Source organism: Gracilinanus agilis, chromosome 3, assembly GCF_016433145.1.
Source record: "Gracilinanus agilis isolate LMUSP501 chromosome 3, AgileGrace, whole genome shotgun sequence".
Lineage (NCBI taxonomy): Eukaryota > Metazoa > Chordata > Mammalia > Didelphimorphia > Didelphidae > Gracilinanus > Gracilinanus agilis.
Genome location: NC_058132.1, coordinates 14,455,836 through 14,479,698, shown reverse-complemented (window position 1 = coordinate 14,479,698; position 23,863 = coordinate 14,455,836). Strand labels below are relative to the sequence as shown.

General features: G+C 36.7%; 1 protein-coding gene and 1 pseudogene across 1 annotated transcript in view; both read left to right on the top strand.

Annotated features, from left to right (window-relative positions):
- Positions 1 to 23,863, top strand: part of LOC123240770 (zinc finger protein 91-like) — a 730,881-nt gene that overhangs the window by 635,839 nt on the left and 71,179 nt on the right. The gene's annotated exons all lie outside the window — the stretch shown is intronic.
- LOC123239894 lies at positions 6,219 to 17,334 on the top strand (annotated as a pseudogene).

The following is a 23,863-nucleotide window of genomic DNA, read 5'->3' as shown; positions in this document are numbered from 1 at the left end:
AACACGTAGCCCATGCCTCACCTGAGGCTTCAGATTCCTCCCCACTATACCTTGCTATAACTGGATGTTTTTACAAAAACCCACTGAAGTAAGCATTCTCTGGGAACCTGAGTTAGATATTTACATATTGACATATTGATTTAGTAGCCTATAGAAAACTCTGTCTAGATTCAATAAGGTAAGCCAAATCCTTTGTACAAAACTTGTAAATCATTACTTTCCATTGTGTATGTGAAAAGCTACCTAATCCTTCAGTCTGTAAGAGTCTCTCTATAAAATAGTAGCTGTAATCAATAAACTTTGCCTTGACTCATGACCAACTTGTCATGGCCCTTCTAATCCCATATCTACTCATCATTTCTCCCACCCCATCTTGGGACCCACAATAATGTTGTAAGCAGATCTTTCAGGTCTATACAACTATGTACACTTTTCTCCTGGTTCTCCTCACTTCACTTTGTGTCACTTCACATAAGTCTTCTCAAGTTTTTTTATCTGAATATCTTGTTTGTCATTCCTTATGACACAATAGTATTCCATTAAAATCATATATCACAACTTGTTCACTTATTTCCAACATGATTCATTTTCCAATTCTTTACCACTACAGAATGACTACTATAAATGCTTTTCTTTTTTTTTTTTTTTTTTAATATATTTTTAAACCCTTAACTTCTGTGTATTAGTTCCTTGGTGGAAGAGTGGTAAGGGTAGGCAATGGGGGTCAAGTGACTTGCCCAGGGTCACACAGCTGGGAAAGTGTCTGAGGCCAGATTTGAACCCAGGACCTCCCGTCTCTAGGCCTGGCTCTCAATCCACTGAGCTACCCAGCTGCCCCATATAAATGCTTTTCTACATATACATCCTTTTTTGTTTTTCATTTCTTCAGAAGACAGACCTAGTAGTGTTATTTCTGGGTCAAAGGGCATGCACAGTTTTATGGTACTTTGGGCATAGTTCCAAATTTCTCTCCAAAATGATTTATCAGTCCACAGCTTTACCAATAATAATGTATTAGTGTCCCAATCCCACATTGTTGATCAGTAAAGGAAAGTATTGGGGAGAATGTTCTTTCCTCAGCAGTAGGTCAGTGAGAGTGGTAGCTTACCAGGGATTTCTCCTGAGCCAGTCTACAAAGTATACAAGACATTTTTCTCATGACCCAATAGAGAAAGAATTGAGCAGGGACCTGCCCAGGACATGGAAGAAAGTTTGCCTCCTAAAACTAGAATATAACCCTGTGCTTCCTACATTATTCTTTAGTAAAATTCTGTTAACAATATCTCATTAGAATATGCCCTCTTCATTAAGGGAAATATTGGTGCATGCTTATAAGCTAATGGGCTCTGAGAAACATTTAATTTGGTTTTCTTTTTAACTCTTACCTTCTACCTCAGGCAGAAGAACAGTAAGGGCTAGCCAATGGGGGTTGTGACTTGCCCAGGGTCACAAAGCTAGGAAGTATCTGAGGCCAGATTTGAACCCAGGACCTCCCATCTCTAAGGCCTTGTTCTCAATCCACTGAGCCACCCAGCTTCCCCAAGAAGCACTGAATTTGAAAAGTGGAAATCCCTCAGTATCAATCAGGTCCCCAGTTTAACATACCCAACAAGTGGACATCCAGCTTCTGCTTAAAAACCTCCAAGAAGAGGATACCCTCCACCTCTCAATGTAGCCCTTTCCAGTATTAGGCTACTATTGTTTTTAAGAAGCTTTCCATGACCTAGAATCTGAATGTGTCTCTTCTTAATTTCCAATTTGCTTTCACCTTTACTCTCTAATATCAAACAGAGCAAGTCTGGTCCTTATTCCATATATAAGCTCTACTGTATCCCTTCTGAATCTGCTCTCTCCCAGGCTAAACATTCCCAGTTGTTTCCGTTAATATTCTGAGAGCACTCAGAGTTGATGTCCTTCAAGGAATTGAAGTCATGTTGGTAAAGCCCAAAAAACATGATGTCACCAGCTCATTATATACAGACATGACATCAATATAATGAGAATCAAGAGTAAAGTTAAAAAACCAAGATCTTTAAAGGTTATACGGCCTGCATATCCACACACAATGCTGGAAGAGGTCTAGAAAGACTAATATATTCGAAGTAATAGAATCATTTTCCTATGAGAAGAGTCCACAAAGATAGCTCCATGTTGAGGAGAAGGGTCTTTAAAAGAACTATAGTCCAAGTTCATCAAGCAACTCAGCAATAAACAGAATTTATTTCCTTTGTGATATATCACTGTCACATTTGTTATTGTTATTATTGTTATTAATAATAATGCCTTACATTTATAAAGTACTCCAAGAATTATATTCATACAATAGCTAGCACTTTAAGGTTTCCAAGATCAATTCATTTAATCCTTTTAACAACTCTGGGAGGTAGGCAAAATTATTAGTCTCATTTTATAAATTAGGAAATTGAGAGAGAAAAAGTTAAATTCCCTCTCCAATGATCACAAACTGACAGAATATATGAGGCAGAATTAAACTCAGGTCTTCCAAGTTCTGTGTTCTACTCACTGCCACCACATTCTGATCCCCATGGAACCAGATGGAGAGATTTGTAGTATTATATCAACCATTTTCTACCCTTCTCATAGGGAAAATTTGCCAACCTGCCAAATGGAGATCTTGTTTTCTCTGTTCAAATACATATCAATGCATGAAATGCCCTGAAGATCAGTATACAAATAGGGAGATGAATCACTGCCTCCCCAAAAGGGTGACCTTATTGGCCTATTAAAAACCCTAGGGGATGACTTTGACCTCTACCGCTGTTTTCTTCTCTCTCCTCACAGTTCTGGTTCTCTGGGTCTTTGTGAAACACCAAAATACCTCCATAGTTAAAGCTAATGATCAGAATCTCAGCTACATTCTCCTCTTCCCCCTCTCCCCTTCTTCCTTTGTTCCCTGCTCTTCATTGGCCCTCCCACTGCAATAAATTGACTCCTCAGTCAAACAACATTTTCAGTCTTGTTCACAGTGGCCATCTTCTCTGTTTTGACCAAAATTATCACTGTGGTTCTGGCCTTCAGAGCCACCAGACCAGCCAGTAGGAGCAGGAAATGGGTAAGTTGCAGAGCACCTATTTCTCTTGTTCTCTTTTACATCTTCATTCAAGTCATGCTCTGTGCATTATAGTTGTTTCTCTCTCCCCCATTCCCAAATGCAGACACACACTCTGATCCTGAGCACATCATCCTTGAGTGCAATGAGGGCTCTATCATGACCGTCTGCTTTGCCCTAGGCTATATGGCATTCTTGGTCCTAGGGGAGAGGAGGTGTCACTATGGCTTAGAAAAGCCAGAAATCTCCCTGACATCTTCAGTGAAGCCAAGTTCATCGCCTTTAGCATGCTTGTGTTCTGTAGCGTCTGAGTCTCCTTCCTGCCCATATAACAGAACACCAAGGGGAATGTGATGGTAGCTATAGAGGTGTTCTCTATCTTGAGCTCCAGTGCTGGTTTCCTCGGCTGCATCTTCATCCCCAAAAGCTATGTAATCCTTCTTCAGCCACAGAGAATCCCCAAAAAATGTTTAAAGAATAATCCTAATTCCTGAGTCAAGAACAATTCAGAAATTTTCTGCATAATTTCCACTAACAACATGAAATTTTTAAAAATTAACACCAATTAGACTTACTTCAAAATGACCCAGTGAAACACATCTGAATTCTATATCATATATAAATGAGTTTTTCCTTGATCCACCCTGTCCTAAAAACTACTGAGGTACCAACTTTATTGGGTTCCCAAATTCATGACCTTATCATGCCATCTTTCACTGGAATCTCTCCTTTTTTCCCATTCAATTCATCTTTGAATTATAGAAATATTTCCATAATTCCTGCATGAATGACATCTTCCTTTGCATTTCTCCAACTGTCACATTTTCCACATTCCTTTCCAATTTATGCCTTAGATATCTCCCTTCTTGTTTTTCCTTTTGTTCTCTCCACATTCTCCATTCTATTTGGAAGAAAAAGTAAAAATTCATCTTCATGGAACATATTTTGCATCACATAATTCTTTTTTCTAATAACCATAATGGTTTTATATTATTCTTTTGTATCCAGTAATATTGATACCAGATCCAAGATAGATAGATAGATAGATAGATAGATAGATAGATAGAAAGATGATAGAGAAATATAGATAGAGGAGAAAGATGACGGATGGATGAGTGGATGGAGGGTGAGAGAGAGAGAGAAAGAGAGAGAGTGTGTGTAGAACAATTAAAAATTCCAAAAGACTCACTTATAGGTAAGAAAATCAACTTATTAATCAGGCTAGAAAAACCCAATAAATTAGCTGGTAAGTGATCACTCTCAGTGATCAAAGACAACAAAGTCTCCTCAAGCAGATTCGTAAATGGATAATTTTGACAGCTCATCCTCTCCCTTAGACATTCCAAGATATCTCTAATTGGTGAATAGCCAATGAGGAAGTGATACATTGAAAGTCAACTTCTTCTCATTCTCTGGGTGATACTTGGTATATTTTTAAAGGTTATCGGTAAGTACTTATTCCATTTTATTTTAATTTTTTATTATTAAGCATTTTTTATCACTTCCAATCTTCCACTGGAGAAAAAAATCTATGTGGCAATTAAGCATAATCAAGCAAAACAAATTCTCATGTTGGTCATATGCAGAAATTAATGTCTTGTTTTGAATGTCACTCTATCACCCTTCTATAATGAAATTAGCATATTCTTCATAATCAATCCTCTAGAATCATTAGAGATCATAACATTCCTCAGAGTTCTCAAGTCTTTCAGAGTTGTTTTTAAAATATGGCATTAGAATATAACTTGCTTTTCTAGTTCTTCTATCACATTACAACAATTCCTACATTTCTTCTAACATTTCTTTGAAATCATCTTTCTTCATTTTTAACAGCATGACTAGTCCATTATATCTGGTCATCATAATTTGTTCAGCCATTCTCTAATCAGAGGACATCCTCTTAATGTCCAGAAATTTGCTACTACAAAAAGAAAACCTGAAAAATATGTTTTTGTGCATGAGTGTATATATATGTGCATATAAATTTATGTATATTGCATATAAGTCCTTTTCTTTTTCTCTAAACACTTTGAGATATTTTTTGTCAAAAGCTCAGCACATTTATAGCCAGACACAATTGGCTTTCCAGAATGTCTAGATCAATTCCTAATTCCACCAAGAATACATGTGACTGTAAATTAAAATTCTTCCTATTTTTACATACTTTTTTTCCAACTTTGCCAATTTGATGGTTGTGAAGTGGAAACTCAGAGTTCATTTTATTTTCATTTCTTAAGTTATTAGCAATTTGGAGTATTTTCCATAAATCTTTAGATAACTTGCCTTTCTTACACTAAGAACTGCCCCTTTCAAATCCTTTGATAATTCATCAATTAAGGAATGGCTCCTGTTGTTACAAACTAGAATCAACACCTTATATATCTTGGATATTGGACTTTTTAAAAGAGAAATGTAATGCAATTATTTTTGATGATTAAACTGTTGCTCCTATAATCTTAGTTGCTTTTAGAATTGTGTGGGAAAAAAAATATTTCTTTTAATTTCATGTGATCACAAATTTCCATTTCCTCATCTTTTACTTTCTATATCACTAGTTTGGTCATGAATAATTGTCTAATTCACAAATCTGAAAAGTAGTTTCTTCCTTCTTCCTCTCATTTGTGACACTTTTTTTATGGTTCATGTATTCTATTGGAAAATATGTTTAGATGTGATTTGAGGTAATGGTCTATACTTTGTGCCATATTGATATCTGCTTTTCCCCAAGAGAGTTTATCTTATGTTTTTAATCATTGTGCTGAATTGTTGTACTTTATGAAAAGCCAATTTATTGACCATTAAAAGAATTTGGGTTGTGCTTGCAATAGCTCCTTGTAATATTTGGTGATGACTTTGTAGCTGGTAGAGAACTGCTGCCATGTTCTAACTGTGGTGATAAAAGTTGATGAGATTGGAGCGAAAATCTCTGATATTTTCTCTGAGCCCTTGAGGCCAGATCAGAAAAAGACAGCAAAATCCCTAGTGCCAAGGTCATTGCTAGCAATAGAGTAAAATATTCAGAATATAAAAAGGTAGTTGCAGGAGAGGATACAAAGGTAATAGAAACCACATGTTGAATGAGTAGCACTATGGATCTCCCTTCCACTGCAGGTGGCTGCCCAAACACTACTATCAGGTCCTGGCCTTAATGTATGCTGTAGAAGAGGTCAACAGGAACCATAATCTGCTACCCAACTGGCTCTGGGATTCCATATCTACAATGCCCATCACAATGATGACAGAACCTTGGAGAGCTCCCTGATGTGGCTGTCAGGCCAGGGACAGACCATTCCAAATTACAGCTGTGAGAGGCAGGGCAAGTCTATAGTGGTCATTGGAGGAGCCACTTCTGATTTGACTGTCTCAATGGGAACCCTACTTGTGCTCTATAAGTTCCCTCAAGTAGGGAAGCATAGGCTCAATTCAGCCTATACTCTACGGAGGACAGAGACAGGCTTTGGAGGGTCTGCCATTTCAAATTCAGACCCCAAATACCTTTGGATAATTCTGGTGTCCAATTTACCTTCCTGGTAACTCTCAAAGAAAAAACAAAACACTGAGAGATTGAGATCTGAAAGTCCCTCCCTTCATTTTTCTTTTAGCAAACAGCATATTCTGACCTAAAGAAATTGTAAAATGATGAAATTATCTCATAAAAAATTTTATTAAGCATCTTTGCATTCCCTACAAGTATTGTTAGAGATACAAGGAATCAAAATATATATATATCAGAAAGCACTTACATCTGGTTCACATAGGGCAGGCTTTATGAAAGAGATGACACCTTGGTGGAGACCTGAATGTTCAGAAGGTAGAGATGAAGATTGAATTCATTCTAGGTACAGGAAGATAAAGACTGAAATAGGTTAAACAAAAATGCAAAGATTGCTATAATATACCCATTAAACTCAAGAAGCCTCATGTTTGGTTCTTATTCAGGTCACCTATGGTCTCTTTGATCCACTCTTGACTGATCCAGTCCAGTTTCCCTCTGTCTAACAGATGGCCTCCAGGGACATCAATCTTCCTCTTGCCATGGTTCGATTAATGCTGCATTTCAAATGGACCTGGGTGGGATTGGCTGCCTCAGATGATACAAGAAGTGAGAGATTCCTCAGGGACCTTCCAGAAGAAATGGTCAGAAATGATGTCTGTGTGGCCTTTAGGTTGAAAATCAGAACTGGTGAGGAATGGGGTATTCCTTCACATTACAATTTTTTGTGCAGCATAAATCTTTCTACAGCCAAGGTAATTGTCATTTATGGAGATACAGATTCACTCCTGAGCCAGATGTTTAACAATAATGCTCATGCATTTATATACAGAATGTGGATCACCAGCAGTCACTGGGATATTGCTAAAAGGTCTGGTCACATCTTTTTTGGCAATTTCCATGGGGCTCTGATATTTTCAGAACAGACAAGTAAGATTCCTGGGTTCAAACCTTTGCTGAAAACTATTAGCCCAGGCAAATATCCAGAGGATATTTTCCTTAAGAACTTCTGGAAGTCAGCTTTTAAATATACATCTAATAAAAAGGGAGATGCAGATGTCAGTTCTACAAATGCTTCCTTGGATGCATTACCTTGGAGCTATTTAAACATAGCTATGTCTGGCCAGAGTTACACTGTCTACAAAGCTGTGGATGCCATGGCCCGGGCCCTTCATGAAATGTTCTTGGGGAGATCAGAAATGGAATCCAGTATACATGAAGACACCTGGGCAACTTACCCAAGAAAAGTAAAGTCCTCCCCTTTAAGCACTGATGTCCAAGTCTCTAATCATGAGAACTGCTGCCTCCAGGAAAGAGAAAAGAGCTTAGTAACTCAGCTCTGCACATCTTCCAGTGGGGAAGCTTTACACAGCAGACCTGTAGATTTGGGGACTAATATGTCATTTCTAGTTATTTCAAAGTCATGGTCACTTCAGGCCCCTGTGACAGGACGCAGGAGTGAGAATCCCTCTAAACTGGTTCCTGAGGGTCACAGACAGGGAGGATATGATGGGAAAGAGATGACTGTCCACACTACAGGCTGCATGCACCATTAGGGCCTCAGAAAGTCAAGGACAAGCATCAATCCTGTCCCTAGAAAACTTAGTTACTATACAGCAACAAAGTACAATGGATAGAGCTTTTGTTTTGAAGTCAGAGGACCAGGTTTCAAATCCTGCCTCTGAAACTCATTCTCTGTGTTTCATTAAATAAGTACCTTCTCCCTAATCTTCATCTGTAAAGAAGATTATAATAAAGTGGTTCTAAGGACCTTTCCTTCAAAATTGAGATTTTTTTTAACCAATTACTTTCTGTCTTAAAATCAATACTAATTATAATTTCCAAGCAGAGGAGAGGTAAGGGTAGGCAATGTAGGTTTAGGTGACTTGCCCAGGGCCACACAGCTAAGAAGTGTCTGAGGCCAGATTTGAACCCAGGACCTCCCAACTCGAGGCTTGGCTCTCTATTCACTAAGCCATCTAGCTGACCCTGAGACCTATCTTAATATGGGATGTTGTCTCAAAATAAAGGATTTTAATGTTGGCATTTTTAGAATATAATCTCCAACAGAGCAGGGATTTCTCTTATTTTTCTCTTTACTCTCCAGCATTACACTACTTTGTAGGCACTTAATAGGGATTTTTTGAATTTCAAAGTATCTTAATTCTACTCTTAGATTTTGTTTCTCATTTCTCCAATTCATCCTTTAGAGAGCTATCAATCAATCAACAAGCATTTATAAAGGTTCTGCTAGTGACAAAATGCTACACAATGGAGATATTTAAAAAGATGAAGAAACATTTTCATTAGCAACAACCTATCAGTAGAAGAGATAGCACAAATATATGTGTATCTATATACATACACATATACATTATACATCTATGTGTGTATGTATACATATATTAATACAAATATTTATATGCACATTTTGTACACATACAAAATAAATTACAGTGTGTATTATATATGTATACATGCAAATATACACCTTTATGTATACTAAATATATGTAAAAATATGTAATATAAATACAAATATATCCAAGGTAGTTAGGGAAGGAAGACAAAGATCACCAAGATAATATTCCTATAGACATCTAGACATGCCTCTCCCCTGACCCAAAATGAAGTCATACTCTTGGTTAAGAACCATCTATGAAAAAAAAAAAACATCTATGGCTCAATCTAGCCTCTAAAAAAATTCCTGGTCTTGGAAAAATTCCTGGTCCTTCATTCTATGTTTTCCAGATTTCCAAATCAATTTCACTCTATATCCTTTAACAAATTATATGGTCCAGAAAAAATAGCCTACTAGCTGTTCTCTGAATTTAGGAGCCGTGCCTTGGCACATGTCCTTAAGTATGAGATGTACTACTACCTGACCTCTGCCTCCTGTATCTCTAGCTTCCTTACAAACTCAGTTTTATGCTGTCACTTACAAAAAGTGTTTCTTGATTCCTTTATCAAACTAGATATTATTTGTAAAACATATTTAACACAATACCTTCCACATGCTAACTGCTATGTAAATGCGTACTCCCTCTCTATTTGGTATTATTCTTCCTCTATGAATCAAACTGTATTTACTTTTCTGTTTCAGTCTTTCAGTAGGATGTAAACTCCTTGAGGGCAGGTATTTTTCATTTTCATATTATAGTTCTAGGACCTATTCCACTGCTTGCAAAACTGGACAGTGAGTAAATAGCTAGAAATGCTTGTTGGATTATATTGGGAACTCTGAAACACCCTATCAACCAGCACTGTAAGCTCTTTCTCTGCCTCCTTTCCAAATTCTCCTTTCATCCAACTGAGGATACCTTTCTGGCCTTTCCTTCAATGTTCCTACTTCCACCTTGATATTTGGCACAACCTTCTAGCCTGACAATTCATTTTTAGATCTTGGTTCCATTATTCAATTTATTAGGAATCCATATATTTTAATGGCAATTGAAAAGTCTTAGGATTGTTCTATCCCTACTTTTCTCTAAGTAATCATTAAAAAATGTTGGACAGCATTCCTGAGAGACTCTACTGGAAAATTTTCAAATAATTTTCTCTACTTTTAGCTCCACTCCTTTTTGAAGAATATCCAATTTAACAACAGTGGGGGAAGCAGCTGACCTTGAATAAGAGACAGAATTCTATGGCAAACTATAATATTCTCAACTATGTGAACTTTGCTAATGACACTGAAGTTCTGGTGAATGTGGGAGAGTTTATTTCTCAGGCACCTCCTGGCCAAGGTTTCACCATCCAGGAGAAAGCAATAGTGTGGCCCAACTCATGGAGAAAAGTGAAGAATGAGTGAAATACTGGTTTCATGAAAGATGTAAATATAAGCATATAGAACATCAGAATAGCCACTAGCATTTTCACACCTGAGGAAAATGTAAAAGAAAAAAAAAACCTGCCTAGTAAAAGCCACATGAAAATCATGTTTTTGTGCAAATTCATTTCTATGGATGGACATGTGCATCTTTAAGTGGAGCACCCAAGAGATAATGAAGCTGCCCCAATGCATAGCTGGGGGGAAAAGGAGAATCCACTTGGTCCATGGCAATCAGAAAAAAAAGGAATTGGGAGCCTTCAGGGACTTCCTTTTAGAACTAATGATTCTTGGTCATTTGCTACTAAGCCCAGTAAAGCTGCTAGGCTACTGTAGGGGTCTGACTGATTTCGGGTCTCTAAATATTTTGTTGTCCTGAAAGAAGGCCCTGGATTATCCACAATTCTAGCTCTAGATCCCATTAATGGAAGTAATATTTCTCCTTTAACACCAATCTGTGTCACAAATTTGTAAATATAACAGCTCCATCTACTGTGAGGATCTAGTACTAACCCTTGATTTCTACTTGCAATATCACAGTTAAAAGACAAAATATACAGCCAAAAACATATTTAAAATATCTAGGATTTTCATATCATAGAACAGACCAAAGTATGTGATCAAGTCGGTACAACTAGCTTGGACACTTGAAGGTTTTATGTCAATGAAGCTAAAAAATTCAGGGAATGAGAATTTTGTTAAATCTGGATGATCTATAAGGTAGAGGGAAGAACTGATCATTTTTATTATAATATATAATAACTTTCTAATTCATTCATGTAATCACTCAAATAGAATTTTTTTAAACCCTTAACTTCTGTATATTGGCTCCTAGGTGGAAGAGTGGTAAAGGTAGGCAATGGGGGTCAAGTGACTTACCCAGGGTCACACAGCTAGGAATTGTCTGAGGCCAGATTTGAACCCAGGACCGCCCATCTGTAGGCCTGGCTCTCAATCCACTGAGCTACCCAGCTGCCCCACTCAAATAGAATTTAAGAATTTTATATGAGCTGAGTGCTCAGTTCAATGTTTGTGGAGACATAAAGATAATAACAACACCTTTCATATATCATTCCTTCCTCTTTGACTTTAGCGCTTGTATTTTAGACAAAAAAGTCAAGTGATTGATTCCAATTGCTCTGAACTCCTGGTTAGGAAATTTTCAAAATTTTAGGTTGAGGCTGAACTCTCTACCTAACTTTCCTATCCATCCATAGCCTCTTCATCATTGAGGCAAAATTCAGATTCCAGGAAACATTTATGAAATTATACTCTAAATAGACAAACAAGGTATGAGAAATTGGAGGAAAAAAAACTGGCATTTTTCCTGGACTTCCCTCAGTCTAGATCTTCTGCTCCAAGACTACAGAGAGCTGATGATCTTCGTGGTTTTTCCCTTCACTACCACAGCTTAGTCTTAATGGTCCTCCTGAGATGGACACTGGAATACCAAGTTTGCTCCAAACTCTCCACTTCCATACCCTTAGAATCTTTGGTTCTGAGAATCAGTTGCTTCCTTTTATACAGATTTCTTTGGTTATTACCAAGTCTCTCAAGCGATGGTTTTTAATTTGATTTAATTTGGATATTTGTCTGGGCTAATTGTTTTCAGGAAAGGTTTAAACCCAGGAATCTTACTTGTCTGTTCTGAAAATATCAGAGCTCCATGGAAATTGCCAATTTGAGGAAGTGGGTATTACCTGTACACTCTTGGTTCTGACTGCATCAGTTGAGGTATTTTTACTTAATAAAGGTGATCACTACACACACACACACACACACAGAGCCGTGGAGTTTTAACCATTGTTGTCCTGGGGAGATCCCCTGGAATGTGTATGGCAAAGTCCATAGTCTTAAATCTCAGAGAGTTCATTAATGACTTGGGGGGAAATTGTCTGAATTATCCCTTCTTAATACTTTCCCATTATGTGTATTTAAGGAATATTAGGGAAAGTCTCTCTTGGTAATAAATTTGGAAACATTCTTTCCTCTCCAAAAGAACTTAAAGTCCCACAGATCATCCAGTTTTAGCAGAATTTCCATTCCCTGAATTATTTAGCCTCATCAACATGAAATCAAGTGACTAAACTGTATTGACTTGATCGGGTAGTTTAGTCTGTTTTAAGATACTAAAATCCTAGATTTTTCAACATTTTTATTGTATATTTTGTCTTTTAACTGAAATATTACAAATAGATGCCAAGCATTAGTTTTAGATCTACACAGTAGATGGAGTTGTTATATTTACAAATTTTTGACATGGATTGGCATAATATTTATGATAATAAATATTTTTCCCATTGGTGGAGATCTAGAAATCCACTCTCTAGTTCTGATCCTAATGGTTTATTTTCTTCAGATGGAAATAAATTCAACCCTTATGGCAGTATTGGTGAAAGTTTTCAAGTTCTTGTGGCAAAACTGCAACAAGACATACATGAAGCTTTTTCAAAACCATATCATTAAGGATTTGGATACTTCCCTGTATAGCCTCTTCCCTCCAGATACAGTCCAATCTGTGGCCCAGGATTCCAGATAAAAGCCCAGGAAGGGAAATCAATCTGCTGTTTTGACTGTGCCCCTAGCCCACAGGGACAGATTTCCAACAAGACAGGTGAGTCTGTGTAGACACTCTCTTCACTCATCATACACAGATCCAGAGAAACAAAACTAAGATGGGTGAGTCTCTCAGGTCACATTCAGCAAAAGGAAGCTCACTACCTATGCAACAACATGTCCACAGCCCAAGGGAAGTCTAGAGAAAGTCAAATGGGACAATTAAGTGGCTCAAGGTGCCTCAGTAGATAGTGCTCCAGGTCTGGAGTCAGGAAAACTTGGGTTCAAATCTGACTTCGGATGCTTCTTAGCTGTGAGATCCTAGGCAAATCACTTTACCACATTAGCCTAAAAAAGAAAAGAAAGTCAAACATATTGAGGGCTAAGAGTCAGCAATGTTAGTGAGGGTTTGTGCGTTTGATGTTGAGAAAATTGGGAATTACTAGCCCATTTTCTCTGTATAGTCCACTTGCCAAGAGTCAGACTTCTGGAAAGAGTGCATACTGTCAATGATCACTTACTTTTACATAGAGAGTTATACTTTTCAGGAGCTCTCTCCTCACATTTCATCACTAGTTCTACAAAAGAGAAAGAGAACGTGATCTGCCCTAGTTTCACAGCTTTAAAGAGAACCAGAACTCAAACCCAGAGTACTGGGCTGAAATCCATTGCATTTTTCAATTTCTCTCAACTGTCTCCGCTAGATGTTTATATGTTGCATAATGGAAACCAAGAAGCCACAAACTTCATTAGCCCATCATGCCCTCTGAAAAGTCCTTCCTTTCTGCTGACCAATGACCAGCTTCAAGCCCATATTACACCTCATTCAACCTAAGGCTTTGATCTCCGGGAAGATACAAATATACTTTAAAGAGGCAATCATTTAATGCAACAAAGCTGAAGATGTAAGCAAAAATTTAACAAATCAATACCAATATGAGAAAAGGGGAAAGTAATGTATTCTATGGAAATAATCTGACATTAATCAATGCCTCCAGGAACAACACTTCAGCAATGGAAGTCCTTGCAATAGTCTTTGATGAGTAAAGAAACGTGGTGGGGAGAATGTTCTCTCCCTAGCAGTAAATCAGAGAAAGTGGTAGTTAAGAGGGGTGCGTCCTGAAGAGGGCTCAAAGGTATGTAGATCATTGTTGCCATCACTTGCAATGGAAGGAAGTGAAGAAGGGGCCTTCCCAAGACACAGCAAGAAGAAAATTTTATGATAAACTAGAACACATCCTCTGTACCTCTTAAATGGTTCTTTGAGTAACTTTCCAGAAACATCCTCATTAGAATATCCCTTATTCATTAAAGGAGGTATTCCTAGGTGGTTATAAATTAGTGAACAAAAAATAAGCTAGTGGGCTCTGAGAATTATTAAATTTTCAACATGAAAAGAGCACAGTAACCATCTGGTCCCCAGAATGACATTCTCAACAAGTGATCATATAAGGTCTGCTTAATGACCTCTTAGTAGGGAATACCTACCATTTCTCAATGTATCCCATTCCATGTTACTCTGCTCTCATTATTAAGAAGCTCTCCTAGACATGAAATCTAAATTTGTCTCCTCCAAATTTCCAACCTTCTTCTGGTTTTGCCCTCTAGCATCAAACAGAGTACTTCTATGCCCTCCCCCACAAATAAGTCCTTTGTATACATGGTCCTGGCTATCAAATCTCTTCTGAATCATCTCTCATTCTGGCTAAACATGTCTAGGTCCCTCCACCAATATTCCAAGAGGCCTCAGAGTTGAATTGAGCTACATCCAAAGAATGTAAGAGTCATGTTGGTAAAGTCAAAAAGTCATGATGTCAAAAGCCGGTTTTATGCAGACAGGTAATCATTGATATATTAAGGATTACAACAATAAAAGGGCCAGTAATGGATGTTGGTAAAAGGGAGAGAGAGAGGTAGTGGGGTCTGTGTGGTGACTCTCTCCTCCACCACTCCCCTGGGGCCAAATATATACTGGGAAACTTTAAGAAAATACACTAGATGGTCGTGCCACCCCATAGGAGTTGGGGTCAAGGCTTCCCTACAAGAGGAGGTAGGTGCTACCCCAATCGGATCCTGAATAAAGATGGGGTTCACTCAAACCTCCCCCAGGTAGGTTAATTTTGCAGCAAGTGGTCTGGCTCAAAGACGAAGGCAGCCATACCAAGCTGTGGTTCCCCTTTCCCTTATTATCTCTCAGGCACACTGGAATGCTATCTGACTGTTAAATGGCTTTTATTATTCACAAATCAGGGACTGAGGAAAAGGGTGAAGGGTAGAGGGATTTTGTGGGTGCCCTCTTCTCTATTCCTATGGGGTCCATCACAGGCAGTTACCCTAGTGATTCCAACTCCTAAGCTTCTCCCCCCTCCTTTCCTCTTCTATTCCTATTTCTATTTTCTATTTCTATCCTTTCCTATAATTGTAAGCTTTGACTAAAAATGGTCTCTCAGCAAGGATGGGCAATGGGTGAGAGAGACAAAGAGATTGCACCCAATGGAGTCCAAAATCTTAGCTGACTAGATGGTTGTAGTCTTGTAGGATAACTAGTGTTGAAATGGCTATGATCAGAGAATCGGGGTTTTGATTTCCAAAAGAAAGGTCTTCAGGAAGCCCTCCAGAGCAGATCAAAGCTGGGTTGTCTGCCTCCTCACTCCTCCCAGCCCTCAGCCCAAAGACCACTCTTCTTTCCTCTCCTGGGAGAAATTCCCAGAATTCTCTTCTGGTCTCAACTATCAGCAACTGCCAGCAACTGCCTTCTCCTCCTTTGGTTCCATCTCCTTTGCACAAAATCCAATCCTTACAGGATCAACAGGAAAGACAAGGGAACCAAGATTTTTCAAAGTTGTAGGGACTGTCTCTTCATACACAATTCTACATGAGGTCTAGAAAGACAAACATAATCAGAGCAAGAAGAATCATTTTCCTGTGAGAAGAATCTACAAAGCACAAATAGCACCAAGCTGAGGAAATGAACTCTTAAAAAAACTATGATCAAAGCCCAGGAAATCAAGTCAGCAATAAACTGGATCTCCATACATTGTGACATACTGTCACATTAATTATTGTAATTATTATTGCTAATATTTATGCTTCATGCTCATAATGTAGACTAAGATTAATAATCAGATAATCCATAGAATTTATATAGCGCTTAGAGGTTACAAAACACTTTCCATTTATAAATTCATTTTATCCTCATGACAACTCTGTTAGGCAGTATAACTATTATCTCCATTTTATAAATGAAGAATTTAAAGCAGAAAGAAGTTAAAATGACTTTCTCACCCAGGATCACAAAGCCATAGTATCTGAGTAGGATTCAAACTCAAGTCTTCAAAGTCCTGTGTTCTATCCACTACCAACAGATTTTGATTCTCGTGTAACATGAAGGAACAATTTGTATTGCTGTGATAACCATTTTTTTGCCCTCTCATGGAAAGTAAGATGAAGCTGACATATTGAGGCCTTGTTTGTTCTCTTCAGACAGTGGTCAATGCATGAAATACGCTGAAGATCAATATCCAAATAAGGAGAGGAATCACTGACTTCACAAAAAAGTGACCTTCTTGGCCTATGAAGATCCCATGGGGATGACCTTGACCTCTACAGCTGTTTGCTTCTCACTCCTCACAGCTCTAGTTCTCTAGGTCTTTGTAAAGCACCAAAATACTCCCATAGTTAAAGCAAACAATCGAGATCTCAGCTACATTCTCCTCTACTCCCTTTCCCTCTGCTTCCTTTGCTCCCTGCTCTTCATTGGCCCTCCCACTCCAACAAATTGTTTCCTCAGACAAACAACATTTGGAGTCATGTTCACGGTGGCCGTCTCCTCTATTCTGGCCAGAACAATTACTGTGGTTCTGGCCTTCAGAGTCACAAGACTAGACAGCAAGAGCAGGAGATGGATGGGATCCAGAGCACCTGTTTGTCTCATTCTTTTTTGTACCTTTATTCAAGTCATTCTCTGTGCAATCTGGCTGATGTTCTCTCCCCCATTCCCAGATGCAGACACACACTCTGACCCTGAGCACATCATCCTTGAGTGCAATGAGGGCTCTCTCATTGCCTTCTACTCTGTCCTAGATGCGTGGCAATCTTGGCCCTGGGGAGCTTCACTGTGGCTTTTCTAGCCAGAAATCTCCCTGACACCTTCAATGAAGCCAAGTTCATCACCTTCAGCATGTTTGTGTTCTGCAGTGTCTGGATCTCCTTCTTGCCCACATACCAGAACACCAAGGGGAAGATGATGGTGGCTGTGGAGGTCTTCTCCATCTTGAGCTCCAATGCTGGTTTACTAGGCTGCATCTTCATCCCCAAATGCTATGTAATTCTTCTGCAGCCACAGAGGAACACCAAGGAAAATTTAAAGAATTATCCCAATACTTGAGTCAAGAATCATTCTCAGGTTTTCTGCATGACCCTACTATTAGCAGAAGATTTTTTTAATTAACACTAATTAGTTTAACTTCCAAATGTCTCAATGAAAACCATCTGAACTCTACATTCTGCTGAATGAGAGCTTCTTACCTGTTCCACTCTGTTCTAAAACATACTGAGGAACAAACTTTATCAGTCAAGTCCCCAACTTCATGGACCATCTTTCATAGTTATATCTTTTTTTCCCATTCAATCTATTTCTAAGTTATATGAATTCTACCATGATTTCTGTATGAAAAACTCCTTCCTTTTAATTTTTCATATTAATATTTATTTATATTTCTCATAGTCATCTTCAATTTGTGCCTTAGGTACTGAAACTCCTCCCTTTTTGTCTTCCCTTCTTTTTTTCCTAGTCACTCTCTAGCCTACCTAAAAGGAACATTAAAGATTTATGTTCATCAAATATAGTTTGCTTCACAATTTATTTACCCAATACATGATTCTTTTATACTGTCCTTCTGTTTCCAGTGGTATTGAGACCAAATCTCAATATGTATAAAGACACATGTGTATATACATATATTTATATTTGCATGTATATTTATATGAAGGAGATAATGATAGAAAAGGCTTACAGAAAATCTCTGACCTTTTCTATAGCCCAAAAAAAACCAATCAAATATAAATAATTACTGATCTCTATCTAGGTCACACAGTGAATAGAGCACTGGGTGTGGAGGGTAGGATATGCAATATCAAATTTGGCTGCAAACACTCACAGGCTGTGTGACCCTGGGCAAGTCACTCAACCCTGTTTGCCTCAGTTTCCTGATCTATAAAATGAGCTGGAGACAGAAATAGCAAACCACTTGTTAGAATAAAAAGGAGTCTCTGTTTTATTTCATAATTGCTTTTAGAGAGAAAATAAATGGATGGCAAAACACATAAATCAAACTTTCATGTTTTATTTCTTGGAAAGCATTTTCATTTACCAAATAGAATAAAGTATTTCCTTTATTTCCATACCAATAAGATGAAAACAATAATACATACATCTATAGAAAGCATCTCTAATAAAGATACAAAAAAGAATATGTTAAAAACCACTTATTTTATAATTATTATAAAGTAGGCAGAATTTCGCTTTCTGAAGCTTTTATAGAACAACATCTTTATACTCATTTAATTAACTGAATGATATATAGAATACAAGATCATAATGTATTTGCTTGTTACCTGTTCAAAAGAATTTAATTCAATAGAGCAAGACATCCCCTTACTGACTCAACTACAAAAAGTTGTCTATCATATATTTGTCAAAATCTTACAAAATTCTTTAAGAGATGTAGTAACTTCATTAAGAATGTTATGTCATGAACTTTTGATCCATCAATTAGGGGGCCACTGAGAAATGAAAGTGGTAGATTCTAGTAGCATGAACTTAATATTCCCCAGATGTAGATACTGTTATACTCCAAAATTCAAGGAATTGTGATGAAAAAAAAGTTTTATAAAGATATTTTATTTTACTATTTATATATAATACCAATATTCCATGAAAGTTTTCTGAATTTAAATGATCTAAATTGTCTATTCCCTCCCCAATCCCAGAGATGTTAGACAATTTGATCTGGGTTGTACATATATTATCATGTAAAACGTATTTCCATATTGTTCATTTTTGTAAGAGAATACTTGTATAAAAACAAAACCTCAAAATAAGAACCTAAATAAAATGAAAAATAGTATGCTTTTATCTACATCAGAATTGTCCTGGCTCATTGTATTGCTGAAAGTAACTAAGTCTTTCATCATCGATCACCCCTCAATAATGCTTTTACTGTTTACAAAGTTCTCTTGGTTCTGCTTATTTCACTCTGCATCAGTTCATGTAGCTATTTCCAGCTCTTTCTGATATCTTATTCATCATTTCTTACAGCACAATAGTATTCCGTCACTATCATATACCACAATTTTTTCAGCCATTCCCCAAAAGATGGATATCCCCTTTGTTTCTAATTCTTTGCCCCCACATAAAGGGCTGTTGTCGTTATACTTTTGTACAAGCAGGTTCTTTTCCCTTTTTTCATCTCTTTGGAATACAGTCCTAATAGTGGTATCATGGGATCAAACAGTAAATTAATTGGTCAGTGATCTCTCTTGGTGATCAAAGTCAAAGACCAATGGCATTCTGAGTCATTTAAAACGATTTTGGAAGCTGGTTATTCAGCCCCTTGACCTTGACAGTCCAAAACATCTCCAGCTGGAAAATACCTAAAGGGGAGATCATTCAATATTCTCTTGATGCCTCCCCAATTCCTTGATTGATGATCCATAATCACATGTCCCAATCCTGTGATCATATCCTATCTGGTTTAAAGTGACATTTTCAATTCACTCCAATGCTGAGCTCAAAGTCTTTGTCTTGCTACCTGAAGATACATCTTGCCTAAGAAGATTCTTATTTACCAGGCAAGCTGGAACCCACAATCTTGCTTTTAAATTGCCCTTCAATAGAAAATACTCTAAACTGGGAGATATAAAAAGCATTCCTTGAATTTGCTAGGAACAAAGGAATGAGGAAAGAGTTTAAAAGATTTTATGTTAGCCTCAATTTAAAATTAGAAAATTAGAAATAGTACCACATTAAAAAATACTCTAATTCCACCCTCTGATTCCCTGAAAGACACAGTCTCCTCAATGAATCACAAGCAGATATTATATTTATACATTTAAGGACTGACTCACCAGGACGTCAAAAGACTTTCCTTCCTTTCATGGAGGATTTAACTATGAGGCTTGGGTGTTTTTAACATAATGTTTAAAATGATTGATTGATGCATTGACAACATGTCATTAGGGACCACTCCCCTGTAGTGAGCAGGTATTAAAAAATAACACCATATAAGGAAGAAATCAAGGAGATGGATAATTCAACCCCCACTGTTGAATCCATTATATCTCTGATTTCTGAGAACATCATCTTCTATTGCTGCCATCTTCCCTTTCTTAGGCCTTCAGGAATTATAATGACACTTAGAAAATTTTCTCTGGAAAATCTGCTTTTCCTTGGTCCAAGCCACTGGTAACATCATTCTCTAAAATTATTTGGAAAAGGACCTTAATACAGCAGGTCTTAATGCAATATACTGTAATATTCACTTTAATCTTCTCATTCCCTGCTCCGGAGGCTGAGATCCTGCTGAGGACCTAATCCCATACAGATAATAATACTTGGCAAATAAATGACTTTTATGCCTAAATCTGATGGTATGAGTGTGAAAATCCCTACTCCCTTTCTTATGGTCACATAGATGAATTTACCCAAAAGGTAGTTATCCTCTTATTGCAATAACAGATTTGGGGATGGGGTGTATAAAAGGGCTAAGCAAATTATTCTATGTTTTATCAAATAAATTATCTAAAATAAAATATAGTCAATTACTAACCATGTTCAAATGAACTAGGTATTACAGACACATAGACTGCTAGTCTTGGATCATATCCAAACCCTTGTGTAATTTGTTTACATCATACAATATAGCCTATAAGCAAGTGTTACTTTTAAAACAAATCTTAAGTAGAAATAGATGTCTACTAAAGGTGATAAAAGTCTACAAACAGTTTTTCTCCAAGATAAACAATTGCATAAAATTTCTTTTAACACAGAACAGAATTTTTTGTAACTTCACTACATAATGGAATGAAATACTAGTTTTACATTAAATACGTGTTCCCATATCATGGTCTAATTATTCCTATTCCATTTTGAAAAAAATTGAAGGACTTCCTTAAATATGATTATATAATTAAAAATAAACAACAAACTCAAATACTCATCCACTTAGTTGGTTCTAGGATATGGAAATGACTACAGTTTCAGGCTTAATAGCTGAAATGTTACAAGCTAGATATGTTTCAGCCTTAGTCTTTAGTAGATAAGGATTGAATAATGTGTTGATACATCATATGGATCATTTGCCCTGATTATAGAAAGCTGCTATAAAAGGGAAGACGGATGTAACTATAGTAAAGGGGAAATGTTACCCCTATTCTGGGGTCGATTCGAGGAGAGTCTTAAAGCTAGCCAATTGCACTGACAAAAAAATTTCCTAAGCTAGGTTCAGAAGGTGGGAATATTTTCCATTTAAAAGGAAATATCATACTTATGGAAATCAGAGCAGGAGAGACCTGCCTTAGCTCATGCCAAAGTCACTCTCCCAACTTCCCCTTTGAGACAAAATTCCACCCACAGTTCACAGATGTCACCTGACCCTCACCCCCATGCTAACTCAAATCTTAAGGTCCAAATTTTATTAATATAAAAAATATCCAACTGTGAACCTGCAATAAAGAACATACATTTCCTATACTTTTTCTGTTCTTTTCTCTTAACTGAACCAGATACTTACTTTGGAAGCTGCCAATAACAAAGTGAAATGAAATTTTTAGAAATCAGTGAAGATTTACCCTGTAGAGCTAGCTTTTCTAATTTAAGAAAAAAGTGATACATACTTGGTTTCTTCAACTTAGTGTTGGAACAATCAAAATACCTTAAAAACAATTAGAAGCACTTATATTTGGCATATATAATCATCTGATCTTTTCTATTTTCTTCAAACTTTCACTTTATTATCTCTCTTCCATTATTTATTCTCTTTATTCACTTTTAGTATTAACCTTCTCCTTTATTTGTTATTATGTGTTATTATTTATTATTTGTAGTGTTTTTTGTTTATTTGTTATTATTAGTTATTTACTCTAATTTCAGATTTTAATTTTCTCAACCCCCCCCTTCAGGATGATGACCTGCTAAGGATCTTATCCTAAACAGAAACCATAGAGGACAATACTTTTTGAATATGTGGCTTCTATGCCTAAACTTGATGGCTACATTGATGAATTTACTCCAAAAAAATTTATCCTTTTTATTATAACAATAGAAAAGATGAGATGTATGAAAAGCTGGCAAATTCTTCTACATTGTATCAAATAAGTGATCTAAACATTTTCTAACCATTTTCAAATAAACTAGATATCAAACTCACAGAATATTGCTCTAAGATCTTCTCCAAACCCTTGTGAATTCTGCTTGCATTACAGCATATATCTCATACCCAAGTGTCAGTTTTATGAGAACAAATGTTAAGTAGAATAACTTACAAATAACAAAATATAGGCAAAAAACATTTTTCTCTAAGATAAATAATTGCACAAAATTCTTTTAAACCCCCAAAAAATTATTTCTGATGTAACATTATTAAACAATGGAACATATATTCTGGTTGAGAAGTTCCCAGATCCTTGACTATTTGTCTAGTCACTCCTGTACCATTCTGAGATATTGGAAAGTCTTTATATAATTAATGACAGATAAAAAAGCCAAATATTTCTCTACTTAATGTTTCCAAGGGCAATAAAATAAATACAATTTCAGGTTGAATAGTTTTGCTCTTACAAAATAATAGCTCAGAAACTTTTCAGCTTAGTCTATTAGACAAAGATTTCATAAAATGTTCATATATTTTACTGTTCAATTGCCCTGAGTAAGAAGAACTTGCTATGAAAGGAAGAAGCAGAGAAATAATGAAAATGGCATCAAAATTGATCCTTCAAGTCTGTTGGAATTCAGGTAAGAGTGGCAGCTAACTTCCACGCAAAGTCTCACTTGCATTTCCACCATAAGGTGCCAAAGCCAGACTCAAGATCTAATCAGGTGAGAAGCATTCTTATTCACAATGGAGAAACTGAGTGAAGGAAATTCTACCTTCCCCTTCACAAGATGCTCTCTCAGCCTTCCCAGTGACAGTCCTCAGACTGTAGTAACCCATGGCAGGTCTCATTAAGGAAGGAAAGATAGCCTTAATGGAGGGTCAGACCCTTATGTGTAAAAATGTAGAATAAAAATAGATTTTTAAAAGTCAAAACAACTTTTCCTCAAAAGCACAAAGTCTTTTTCATTTACATGTTTGGCTTAGACTATTTTCCTCGTGTCTTAATATCGGTCAGGGATCTTTCATAAGTATAACTAACTACATTCTAAACTTACAGAGTAAATTGTAGATTCAAAAATGCAGCTCCACTATATTCCAGCTCTTAACAAATAGTTAGCATGATTTTCCGAATGATCTGAAATAAAAATCACTTACCAGGTAAATTTTAACTCATAAATGTCCTTACTTTAACAAGGAGGGGGGAAATGTTGTTCTTTTAGGATCATACAAAGTTTCAAAACACTGCCAGAAGGCCTGATCAGAAGACCTAACAAAGAAAGATCTGAGAGAAGTCTCTTATTTTTTTAATAGTAACTCATTAAATATTTTTAACATTTCCTTGATTTAAAACAAAATATATCCAATTGATTAGTAGTTATCAAACACAGACATACAATCTAACAGCATTCAGATTACAAAAGGAAATAACAGCCAATCTCAAACACTAGAAGATAAGAAGAAATTTGACATTTTTTTAAATTACTAATTAACCCCCCCCCGTTAATACCTCTAATTATGGCTATAATGAAATGAGGATATGAG